A 12,468-nucleotide genomic window follows, 5' to 3' on the forward strand; every position below is an offset into this window, starting at 1 on the left:
ACTATTTTACTTTATTTCTACTAAATAACAGAAAATATAAAGAGGGTACAGAAGGTTGTGCTTCTAGTTTCATCCATCTCGTGATCATCAAAATGAACCCACTAACAAGGTTGATCAAGTCTTGTTAACAAACTCATTCCGAATAATCACGGAACCGGAGAAATTTCGAATAACACTAAGTTACCTCAACGGGGATATGAAAATCCCCAACAATAAGAATATCATACTTTTTCTTGACAGTAGGGAGAGGAAATTCAAAACCTCCAAATATAATCAATGGAATTTTTCCAATAGAGTTGATACTATAAACTTGAGGTTGTTTCCTCAGAAAGTGTACCGTGTGTTCATTGCCATTAACATGAAAAGTGACATTGCCTTTGTTGCAATCAATAACAGCCCCTGCAGTATTAAGGAAAGGTCTTCCAAGAATAATAGACATACTATCGTCCTCGGGAATATCAAGAATAACAAAGTCCGTTAAAATAGTAACATTTGCAACTACAACAGGCACATCCTCACAAATACCGACAAGTATAGCAGTTGATTTATCAGCCATTTGCAAAGATATTTCAGTAGGTGTCAACTTATTCAAGTCAAGTCTACGATATAAAGAGAGAGGCATAACACTAACACCGGCTCCAAGATCACATAAAGCAGATTTAACATAATTTCTCTTAATGGAGCATGGTATAGGAGGTACTCCTGGATCTTCGAGTTTCTTTGGTATTCCACCCTTAAAAGTATAATTAGCAAGCATGGTAGAAATTTCAGCTTCAAGTATCTTTCTTGTATTAGTAATGATATCCTTCATATACTTAGCATAAGGATTTGTTTTGAGCACATCAGTTAATCGCATACGCAAAAAGATGGGTCTAATCATTTCAGCAAAGCGCTCAAAATCCTCATCATCCTTTTTCTTGGATGGTTTCAGAGGAAAAGGCATGGGTTTCTGAACCCATGGTTCCCTTTCTTTACCATGTTTCCTAGCAACAAAATCTCTTTTATCATAACGTTGATTCTTTGATTGTGGGTTATCAAGATCAACAGCAGGTTCAACTTCTACATCATTATCATTACTAGGTTGAGCATCAACATGAACATTATCACTAGGTTCATGTTCATCACCCGATTGTGTTTCAGCATCAGAAATAGAGATATCATTCGGATTCTCAGGTGGTTCAACAATAGGTTCACTAGAAGTTTGCAAAGTCCTATCATTTTTCTTTTTCTTCCTTTTAGAAGAACTAGGTACATCAATATTATTTCTCTAAGAATCTTGCTCAATTCTCTTAGGGTGGCCTTCAGGATACAAAGGTTCCTAAGTCATTCTACCAGTTCTAGTAGCCACTCTAACAGCATAATCATTTTTCTTACTATTCATTTCATCAAGCACTTCTTTCTGAGCTTTGAGTACGTGTTCTACTTGAGTGGTGACAATAGAAGCATGTTTGCTAACAAGTTTAAGTTCACCTCTAATATCAGCCATAAAATCACCCAAGCGTTTAATCATAAAGGTATTCTGTTTTAATTTCTACCAAAATAAGCATTAAAGTCATCTTGCTTAAACATAAAGTCATCAAACTCATCCAAGCACTGACTAGCAATTTTAGTAGGAGGGACTTCAGCTTTATCATATCTATAGAGAGAATTTACCTTTACTACCTGTGTCGTGATATCGGGAGGTTCTTCAGTGAATAAGTAATTGAGATCATATACTTCTTCAACAGGCGGTAAATTAAGACCATGTATTTCCTCAATAGGAGGTAAATTCTTAACATCTTCAGCTTTAATACCTTTTTCTTTCATAGATTTCTTTGCCTCTTGCATATCTTCGGGACTGAGAAATAGAACACCTCTCTTCTTCGGAGTTGGTTTAGGGATAGGCTCAGTAATTGGCTCTGGAGTTGGCTCAGGAGCTGGCTCAGGAGGTACCCAATTATTTTCATTTGCCAACATATTATTCAATAGAATTTCAGCTTCATCTGGTGTTATTTCCCTGAAAAGAGAACCAACACAACTATCGAGGTAATCTCTGGAAGCATCAGTTAGTCCATTATAAAAGATATCAAATATTTCAGGTTTCTTAAGAGGATGATCAGGCAAAGCATTAAGTAACTTGAGAAGCCTCCCCCAAGCTTGTGGGAGACTCTCTTCTTCAATTTGCACAAAGTTGTATATTTCCCTCAAGCCAGCTTGTTTCTTATGAGCAGGGAAATATTTACAGAGAAGTAATAAATCATATCCTGGGGACTTTGCACACAACCAGGATCAAGAGAATTAAACCATATCTTAGCATCACCCTTTAATGAGAACGGAAATATTTTGAGTAAATAAAGGTAGTGCGATCTCTCATTATTAGTAAATAGGGCAGCTATATCATTTAACTTAGTGAGATGTGCCACAACAGTTTCAGATTCATAGCCATAAAAAGGATCAGATTCAACCAAAATAATTATATCTGGATCAACAAAAAAATCATAATAATCCTTATCAGGAACACAGATAGGTGAAGTAGCAAAAGCAGGGTCGGGTCTCATCCTATCTCTAAGAGATTCTTTACTCCATTTAATTAGCAGCCTCTTAAGTTCGTATCTATCCTGGCAAGCAAAAATAGCTACAGAAGATTCAGTATTAAAAAGATAACCCTCAGGAATAGCAGGCATATTTTCATCATCACTATCATCATCATATTCAGATTCAATAATTTCTCTTTCTCTAGACCTAGCAATTTGCTCATCAAGAAATTCACCAAGGGGCACAGTATTATCAAGCATAGAAGTAGTTTCATCATAAGTATCATGCATAGCAGAAGTGGCATCATCAATAACATGCGACATATCAGAATTCATAGCAGTAGCAGGTTTAGGTGTCACTAGCTTACTCATAACAGAAGGAGAATCTAGTGCAAGGCTAGATGGCAGTTCCTTACCTCCCCTCGTAGTTGAGGGCAAAATAGTAGTTCGATCGTCTTTCAAGTTCTTCATAGTGTCCAGCAGATATAAATCCCAAGTGACTCAAAGAATAGAGCTATGCTCCCCGACAACGGCGCCAGAAAAAGGTCTTGATAACCCACAAGTATAGGGGATCGCAATAGTTTTCGAGGGTAGAGTATTCAACCCAAATTTATTGATTCGACACAAGGGGAGCCAAAGAATATTTTCAAGTATTAGCAGCTGAGTTGTCAATTCAACCACACCTGGAAACTTAGTATCTGCAGCAAAGTGTTTAGTAGCAAAGTAATATGATAGTGGTGGTAACGGTAACAAAAGTAAAGACAGCGAAAGTAATGTTTTTGGTATTTTGTAGTAATTGTAACAGTAGCAACGGAAAAGTAAATAAGCGAGAACCAGTATATGGAAAACTCGTAGGCACCGGATTAGTGATGGATAATCACGCCGGATGCGGTTCGTCATGTAACAGTCATAACATAGGGTGACACAGAACTAGCTCCAATTCATCAATATAATGTAGGCATGTATGCCGTATATAGTCATACGTGCTTATGGAAAAGAACTTGCATGACATCTCTTGTCCTACCCTCCCGTGGCAGCGGGGTCCTATTGGAAACTAAGGGATATTAAGGCCTCCTTTTAATAGAGAACCGGAACAAAGCATTAGCACATAGTGAATACATGAACTCCTCAAACTATGGTCATCACCGGGAGTGGTCCCGATTATTGTCACTTCGGGGTTGCCGGATCATAACACATACTAGGTGACTATAGACTTGCAAGATAGGATCAAGAACACACATATATTCATGAAAACATAATAGGTTCAGATCTGAAATCATGGCACTCGGGCCCTAGTGACAAGCATTAAGCATAGCAAAGTCATAGCAACATCAATCTCACAACATAGTGGATACTAGGGATCAAACCCTAACAAAACTGACTTGATTACATGATAAATCTCATCCAACCCATCACCGTCCAGCAAGCCTACAATGGAATTACTCACGCACGGCGGTGAGCATCATGAAATTGGTGATGGGGGATGGTTGATGATGACAACGGCGACGAATCCCCCTCTCTGGAGCCCCGAACGGACTCCAGATCAGCCCTCCCGAGAGAGATTAGGGCTTGGCTGTGGCTCCGTATCGTAAAATGCGATGATTTCTTCTCTCTGATTTTTTTCCCCGAAAGCCAATATATGGAGTTGGAGTTGGTGTCGGAGGGCCACCAGGGGGCCCACGAGGTAGGGGGGCACGCACGGGGGGGGGGGGGCGCCCCCACCCTCGTGGACAGGGTGTGGGCCCCCTGGTATTCATCTTTGGCGAGGATTTTTTATTGTTTTTTCTAAGATGTTCCATGGAGTTTCAGGTCATTCTGAGAACTTTTATTTTCTGCACATAAAACAACACCATGGCAATTCTGCTGAAAACAGCGTCAGTCCGGGTTAGTTCCATTCAAATCATACAAGTTAGAGTCCAAAACATGGGCAAAAGTGTTTGGAAAAGTAGATACGATGGAGACGTATCAGTTATCAATATGTTCCATATGCTAAACACATTAGTGGCGGTTCCCAAGCGATAAAAAGTAAAGGTTTACTTCCCCTCCACCAATAGACACACTCCACGGCTAGCCGAATCCATGAATAACGGCCATACCAACAACAATCCTGGGGGAGTTTTGTTTAGTTATTTGCAATTTTTTCTTTCGGGACAGGGAATCCATATTACCGCCCCTCTTGTGCAAGGACAAGTGAATAAACACTCGTCATGAGAATAACCCGCTTCACATGGAAGATACTGATGACCCACAAATATATGGGGTCAATTGTAGCCTTTTTGATAAGTAAGAGTGTCGAACCCAATGAGGAGCAGAAGAAAATGACAAGTGGTTTTTAACAAGGTAATGTCTGCAAGTGCTGAAATTGTAAGTAACAGAGTAGTTTGATAGCAAGATAATTTGTAACGAGCAAGTAACGATAGTGATAACAAAAGTGCAGCAAGGTAGCCCAATCCTTTTGAGACAAAGGACATGCCAAAATGCTCTCATATGATAAGCAAAGTGTTCTTGAGGGTACACGGGAATTTCATCTGGTCACTTTCATCATGTTGGTGTGATTCATGTTCGCTACTTTGATTATTTAATATGTGGGTGGACCGGTGCTTAGGTGCTGTTCTTACTTGAGCAATCCTCCTACTTATTATTAACCCCCTCGCAAGCATCCGCAACTACGAGAAAAGTATTAAGAATAAATTCTAACCATAGCATTAAACTTTTGGATCCAATCGGCCCCTTACGGAATAGCGCGTAAACTAGGGTTTAAGCTTCTGTCACTCTCGCAACTCATCATCTAATAACTACTCCACAATGCATTCCCTTAGGCCCAAATATGGTGAAGTGTCATGTAGTCGATGTTCACATGACACCACTAAGGGAATCACAACATACATATCATCAAAATATCGAACGCATATCAAATTCACATGATTACTTGCAACATGATTTCTCCCGTGACCTCAAGAACAAAAGTAACTACTCACAAATGATAAACATGCTCAAGATCAGAGGGGTATTAAATAGCATAATGGATCTGAACATATAATCCTCCACCAAATAAACCATATAGTAATCAACTACAAGATGTAATCAACATACTAGTCACCCACAAGCACCAATCTATAGTTCTGGTACAAAGATTGAACACAAGAGATGAACTAGGGTTTGAGAGGAGTTGGTGATGTTGAAGATGTTGATGGAGATAGCCCTCCCCAAGATGGGAGACTTATTGGTTATGATGACGATGATTTCCCCCACCGGGAGGGAAGTTCCCCCGGCGGGATCGATCCGTCGGAGGGAAAAAGTGATCCTGCCTAGGTTCCACCTCGAGACGGCGACGCTTCGCCCTGAAAGTTCTCCTCTTATTTTTTCTAGGTCAAAATGACTTATGTACTAGAAGGGGGGCACAAGAGGTGGGTCTGGGTGAGCACAACCCACCAGGGCGCGCCTGGGCTCCCTGGCGCGCCCAGGTGGGTTGTACCCACCTAGTGGGCCCCCTCTGGTACTTACTGACTCCAAAAATTCTTATTTATACTATAAAAAATCCTCGTAAAGTTTTAGCTCATTTGGAGTTGTGCAGAATAGGTAGCCCGACGTAGCTTTTTCAGGTCCAGATTTCCAGCCGCCAAAATTCTCCCCTTTTGTGTATACCTTGCATATTATGAGAGAAAAGGCATTAGAATTACTCCAAAAAGAATTATTATGCAATAAAACAACATAAATAACAGCAGGTAAACATGATGCTGTAAGTGTATCTAGTGCCACCCCTAGTTGATTTTGGAGTATTGACGACAAACCTGGTTGAGGGACTAATGTGTTTGTGAGAATTGCAAGATAACACAGGTAGTAGTCCCTCCTTCATTCGGTTTACCTACCGGATATGACCCCTAAAATGTGTGAAGACATTGAAGACAATGGTGGTCTGTGAAGATATTCACATTGAAGACTATGACACGAGAAGACATTGAGTGAAGAGTATGGAGCGCGAAGACTTAGTTGTTTCGTTGTTTCCTTTTCTTCTTTGTTGAGTCATAGGAACCACCGCACTGTTAGGTGGGGTCCAAGTGAACAAAGTCAGAGTGACTGAAGTGATGCTCAACCAAATCCTATGTCTTCGAGCGAAGACAATGAGAGCAAATCTTATCCTGTAACGGATAAGTCAGCTTTACTTGTAGCCCAAGTCAAGCTGCCGCGTGTGTTTGAAATCTGACCGTTGCGAGACGTGTCAGTTCCTTAGTGACCCAGGGTCATTTTGTACATATCCGGTCGGGTTGCCCAGTGGCTATAAATAGCCCACCCCCTACAACATAAATTGGTGGCTGCTCAGAGTTAGTACACGGCTGTTGTCGTTTGAGAGCAACCCACCGCCGAAGCTTTCGAGAGAGAATCCTTGCGAGGACAAAGCCCAAACCACCCAGAGCCCAAAGAGTGTTTGGCATCACTGAAGTCTTTGTGCCCGCGTGATCTGAAGACTTGTTGCACTTGAGGACTGTGAATCCTCCAACCGGTTAGGCGTCACGTTCTGAGCATCAAAGAGCCATTGTGGATTGCCGGTGAACAAAGTCTGTGAAGGTTCGGAAGTCTACCTTGAAGACTTACCAGAGTGATTGGGCGGGGACTAGGTGTCCTTAGCTCAAGGGGAATAAGGTGAAGACGCGGTCTTCTGAGTTGAATCTCAGCCTCCCTAACCAGACGTACAGTTGTCACAGCAACTGGAACTGCTCGAACAAATCCCTGTCCTTCTGAAGTCATTGGTTCTATCTCTTACCTCTCTTATTTCCAGTTTGTCTTGGTGAAGTCATTGCCTGCTTGCAATATCTGCTTGACTTCACTATGCTACTATCTGTTCTGATTGACTTCATACTATCTTCATCCTGATCTATACCACCTAGCGGCTATTTGTCTTCGTGCTTTCACTCCATTGAATACTTGACTATGGCTTGTCTAGTGTAGTCTACCTTCCGCTGCATTAGAATAGTGTTGTTTATATTGTTTGTCTTAGAAACTCCCATGTTTTGAAGACTTCAATAAAAATCGCCTATTCACCCCCCTCTAGTTGATAACTAGCCATTTCAATTGGTATCAGAGCAAGGTACTCCCTTGTTCTGTGTGATTCGGTTTAACCATCTGGAGTTTAGCTATGTCGACTGCAGGGATAATCAAAGTCTCCACTGCGTGCCCCATCTTCGATGGCACTGAATATCCCTACTGGAAGAATAGGATGCGCATGCATCTTGAAGCCATTGATGTCGATCTATGGTATGTTGTCAAGAATGGCGTTCCCAAGACAGGTGAAGGCGTCACCCCTACTGATGTCAAGAAGTTCATTCAACTGGACTCTACTGCCAAGAACATCATCTGTGGTCACCTTACCAAAGGATAGTATGGCCATGTGAGTGCTCTGGAAACTTTGAAGCTAGTCTGGGACTGGCTCTCCAAGGTCAATGAAGGCGTCTCAACTTAGCGTGATCAACGTATCAGTACTCTCCGCAACCTCCTCAACCGCTTCAAGAGACACAACAACGAGAATGTCCAGCTCACATTTGATCGCCTCACTGATATCACAAATGAGCTCCAAGCACTCGGCGCCACTGAGATCACGAAGCATGAGATAGTGAAGACACTACTGAGATCTCTTGACAGCTCATTTGACACCTTATCCCTGATGATACAAGAACGCCCTGATTTCAAGACTCTCGATCCATCTGACATACTTGAGTGGCTCAACACACATGAGTACCAGCTATCTGAGAAACGAGATATCAATGGCCCCAACTATGGCCGTACTCGAGCTTTGAAGGCAAAGGCTGCTGCTTGCTCATCTGAAGAAGAATCTGACTGCAGTTCTGGTGATCCTTAAGACATTGGAAAGGAGCTTGCTATGCTTGTGAAGAAGTTCCAGAAATTCACCAAGAAGAAAGGCTTCAGAAAGTCTTCACGATCTAGCTCAAGGAATGATGAAGCTTCTGCTTATGATCACAAGAAGAGAACCTGTCACAAGTGCAAGAAACCCGGTGACTACATCTCTGGGTGTCCACAGTGGGACAATGAGAAGAAGAAGAAGAAGAGCAAAGAATATGATTCTGATGATGAGAAAAAGAAGAAATCCTCAAAGTCTTCTTCCAAGTCTTCTTCCAGATCTTCATCACACAAGAAGAGCTCATCTGGCAAGGCCCGTGCTTTTGTTGGCAAGGAAATGGATTCAGAGGAGGAGTCAGCTTCACAGGAGGCGGAGGTGGAGTCTGAGGGGGAGTCTGACTCGGGTGTTGCGAGTCTGGCTCTAGCTACTTCCTACGTCGCCAAGTCCATCTTCAACACCGAAGACAATGGCTCCGTCACCAACACTGATGATAATGTCCAGGACGACTCACCTCCCACCTACTACTTCATGGCACGTGGTGCCAAGGTAAAATCACGCGATGCTTACTTTCAAACATCTAGTGAAGATGACTCTGATGGTGAATCCAAACCTAGTTACAAAACACTTGCAAAAGTTGCAACTGAACAACAGAAAGCTATGGAACATACTCAAAAACTGTTAGACAAAAGCGATAACCCGTGGACACGAAAATGACCAAGTCTCAGTCCTTAATTGAAGACATAAAAAATCTTCATATTAAGTACAAGGAACTTGAAGGTCGACATGAATCGCTCACAACTTCTCATGAAAAGCTTTCCTATGATTATCTTCAACGGAAGCAGGAACTTGAGAAATTGAGATCGGATCATGAAGATCTTCAAAAGGAAAATGAGTCACTTCACGCCCAACAGATCAGTCCCGCTCAGGAAGGATTTGAACCACCATGCCTAAAATGCATTGAGCGTGATAACGCTGCTTCTGTTGCTGAATGTTCTACCACTGCTACTGTTGCAATATCTTCAACTGCTGACATGGTAACTAACCCCTCTGCTAAGGATACCACTACTATTGCTGATGAGAATGCCAGGTTGAAGACACTGCTTGAGACAGGGATGTACAAAAGTCTCAAAGGGCATCAGACACTATGTGATGTCCTCAAAAAGCAGATTCTGAATTGAAACCCTAGGAAAGAGGGTGTTGGGTTCGAGAGGAAAATGAATGTTGATGGGTTGTACTGGAAGCCTGAGCAGTACCCCAAAACCACATGTGTTGCTGCAAAGAACCTCCAGTTGACCCATCCACCTTATCTGGTTTCACTTGTTCTAACCCTATTATCATTGATGAATCCTTTGATGCAAACTATAAACTATTTAAGAATCAGAATGGTGAAGTATTTGTCAGGTATATTGGTACTAACTGCAGGAATGGGCCACCTTTGAAGAAGATATGGGTTCCCAAAAGTTGTCTTGAGAATCTTCCTGTGAATGTCATCATGACATCACCCGTGAAGAAGACAAACCGCATACCAAAGGCTTCATATGGTCCAAAAGATTCATACAGACCGAGGACTCATCTGAGTCACCCTAACGTCAATGTTTTGCAGGGAAATCATACTCAGACCCATGAATATGAGCGTGTTTCTTCAAACCGCTATGTTCATAGAACAAAGAATTTTTCACTTATTCCTATGAGTATTATTCACCTCCTGCAAGGCTATTTACTAGGATCCAAAGCCAAAATTCTCAGATGCTGCACTTAGACTCATTGCTTCTAAGCCACCCCTGAAAATGTGGGTGATTAAGAAAACTTAACTCTCTTTTGCAGGGTAAGGTCTCCAGCCGGAAATCAAAGGCGTCCAAAACTTATGCTGGGGACCTTAAACATCTTGTGGGGCGCAAGATAAAATGCCCAAATGGTCTTACTATGTATTTCGTTCCAGGATTCCTTGATACTCATGCTATCTATCCTAACCAAGATCTGAATTTTCATGTTCCACTTGTTCGTCAAATGTTTATGCTTCACAACTCGCTTGGTGAAGCCTATCCCCCAAACTGCACTATAGGCTACGACACCTGGTACTTCAGAATGGATTATGGACAGTGGATGCACTAACCACATGACGGGCGATCGAAGTCTTGTGATGGATTCAACACTACGTCCATCAGACAAAAGTCACATCACATTTGCTGATACTGGTAAAAGCGAAGTATTGGGTCTAGGCAGAGTTGCAATATCAAGGGATCAGCACATGGATAAAGTGATGCTTGTTGAATCCCTTGGTTTCAACTTAATGTCTGTCTCAATGCTTTGTGACTTGAACATGATTGTGCTATTTGGAAAATATTGATGCCTTGTACTAATGGAATCTGACAAGTCTCTAGTCTTTGAAGGGTATCGGAAAGACGAGCTCTATATGGTAGATTTCTCAGCAGGACCACAAATGGCCGTATGTCTTCTAGCAAAGGCTTCAGAATGCTGGCTCTGGCATCGAAGGCTAGGGCATGCTAGCATGAAGAATTTGCACACTCTCGCGAAGAAGAAGCATGTTGTGGGCATCGAAGGCGTCAAGTTCAAGAAGGACCATCTATGTGGCGCCTGCGAAGCCGGAAAGATGACTAGGGCCAAGCATCCCTCAAAGACAATCATGACTACATCTCAACCCTTCGAGCTGCTTTACATGGATCTATTCGGCCCTACTCACTACTCTACTCACAATGCTACTGCTTGCCTCTATGGCTTCGTAAGAGTTGATGATTACTCTAGATATACTTGGGTGCACATAATTCTCTACAAGTCTGAAGTGCAGGATGTCTTCAAACGATTTGCCAATCGCGCCATGACAAACTATGGCGTCAAGATCAAGCACATCAGAAGCGACAATGGCACTGAGTTCAAGAACACTGGTCTCGACCTCTATCTGGATACACTTGGCATCACACATCAGTTCTCTGCTCCTTATACACCTCAGCAGAATGGCATCGCCGAGCGCAAGAATAGAACTCTCATTGAGATGGCTCGAACAATGCTTGATGAGTACAAGACTCCACGGAAGTTCTGGCGTGAAGCCATTGACACTGCTTGCCACATCATCAACCGAGTTTATCTTCACAAGCTTCTGAAGAAAACATCCTATGATCTCCTAACTGGTAAGAAGCCAAATGTAAGCTACTTCAGAGTATTTGGTGCCAGGTGCTGGATCAAGGATCCACATCACACTTCAAAATTTGCACCGAAAGCACATGAAGGTTTTATGCTTGGTTATGGAAAGGATTCACACTCCTACAGAGTCTTCAACCTCTTTCACTATAAAGTGGTTGAAACTGTGGATGTGCGGTTAGCACCTGCCAAATGTGCTAGATGAAGTACCTCCAAGTGAATCTATCAAGCAGATGGGAATTGGAGATATCATACCTTCTGAGAATCAATCTGAAGAGGAACTTGTCATTTTTGCACCCAATCAACCTGAAGACAATGCTCAGCCTGAAGACAATCCCTCAACTGATGACATTGATCAGCAAGAGCAAAATCTTCGTCCTGCTCATCCTCGTGTTGCAAATGAAGTTCAGATTGAGAAGATAATTGACAGCTTGAATGCACCTAGTCCCCTCACTCGTTCTAAAGCAACCAAAAGAGCAACACAGCTAACCAACTTCTGTGGACATTTTGCATTTGTCTCAATCTCTGAACCCAAGAAAGTCGATGAAGCCTTCATGGAACCTGAATGGAGTCAAGCTACGCAAGAAGAGCTTCAACAGTTCGAGCTAAATATGTGTGGGAATTGGTCAAGCGTCCTGATCCTCGGAAACACAATATCATTAGCACCAAATGGATATATCGCAACAAGCAAGATGAGCATGGTCAAGTGTTCAGAAACAAGGCTCGTCTTGTTGCACAAGGTTACACTCAAGTGGAAGGAATTGACTTCGATGAAACATTTGCTCCGGTGGCAAGACTTGAAGCCATTCGCATACTGCTAGCCTGTGCAAATCATCACAACATTCTCCTGTATCAAATGGATGTGAAAAGTGCTTTTCTCAATGGAAAGATAGAAGAAGAAGTATATGTCGCACAACCTTCAGGTTTTGAGGATCCAAAACATCC

The sequence above is a fragment of the Triticum dicoccoides genome, chromosome 3B, assembly GCF_002162155.2.
Source record: "Triticum dicoccoides isolate Atlit2015 ecotype Zavitan chromosome 3B, WEW_v2.0, whole genome shotgun sequence".
Lineage (NCBI taxonomy): Eukaryota > Viridiplantae > Streptophyta > Magnoliopsida > Poales > Poaceae > Triticum > Triticum dicoccoides.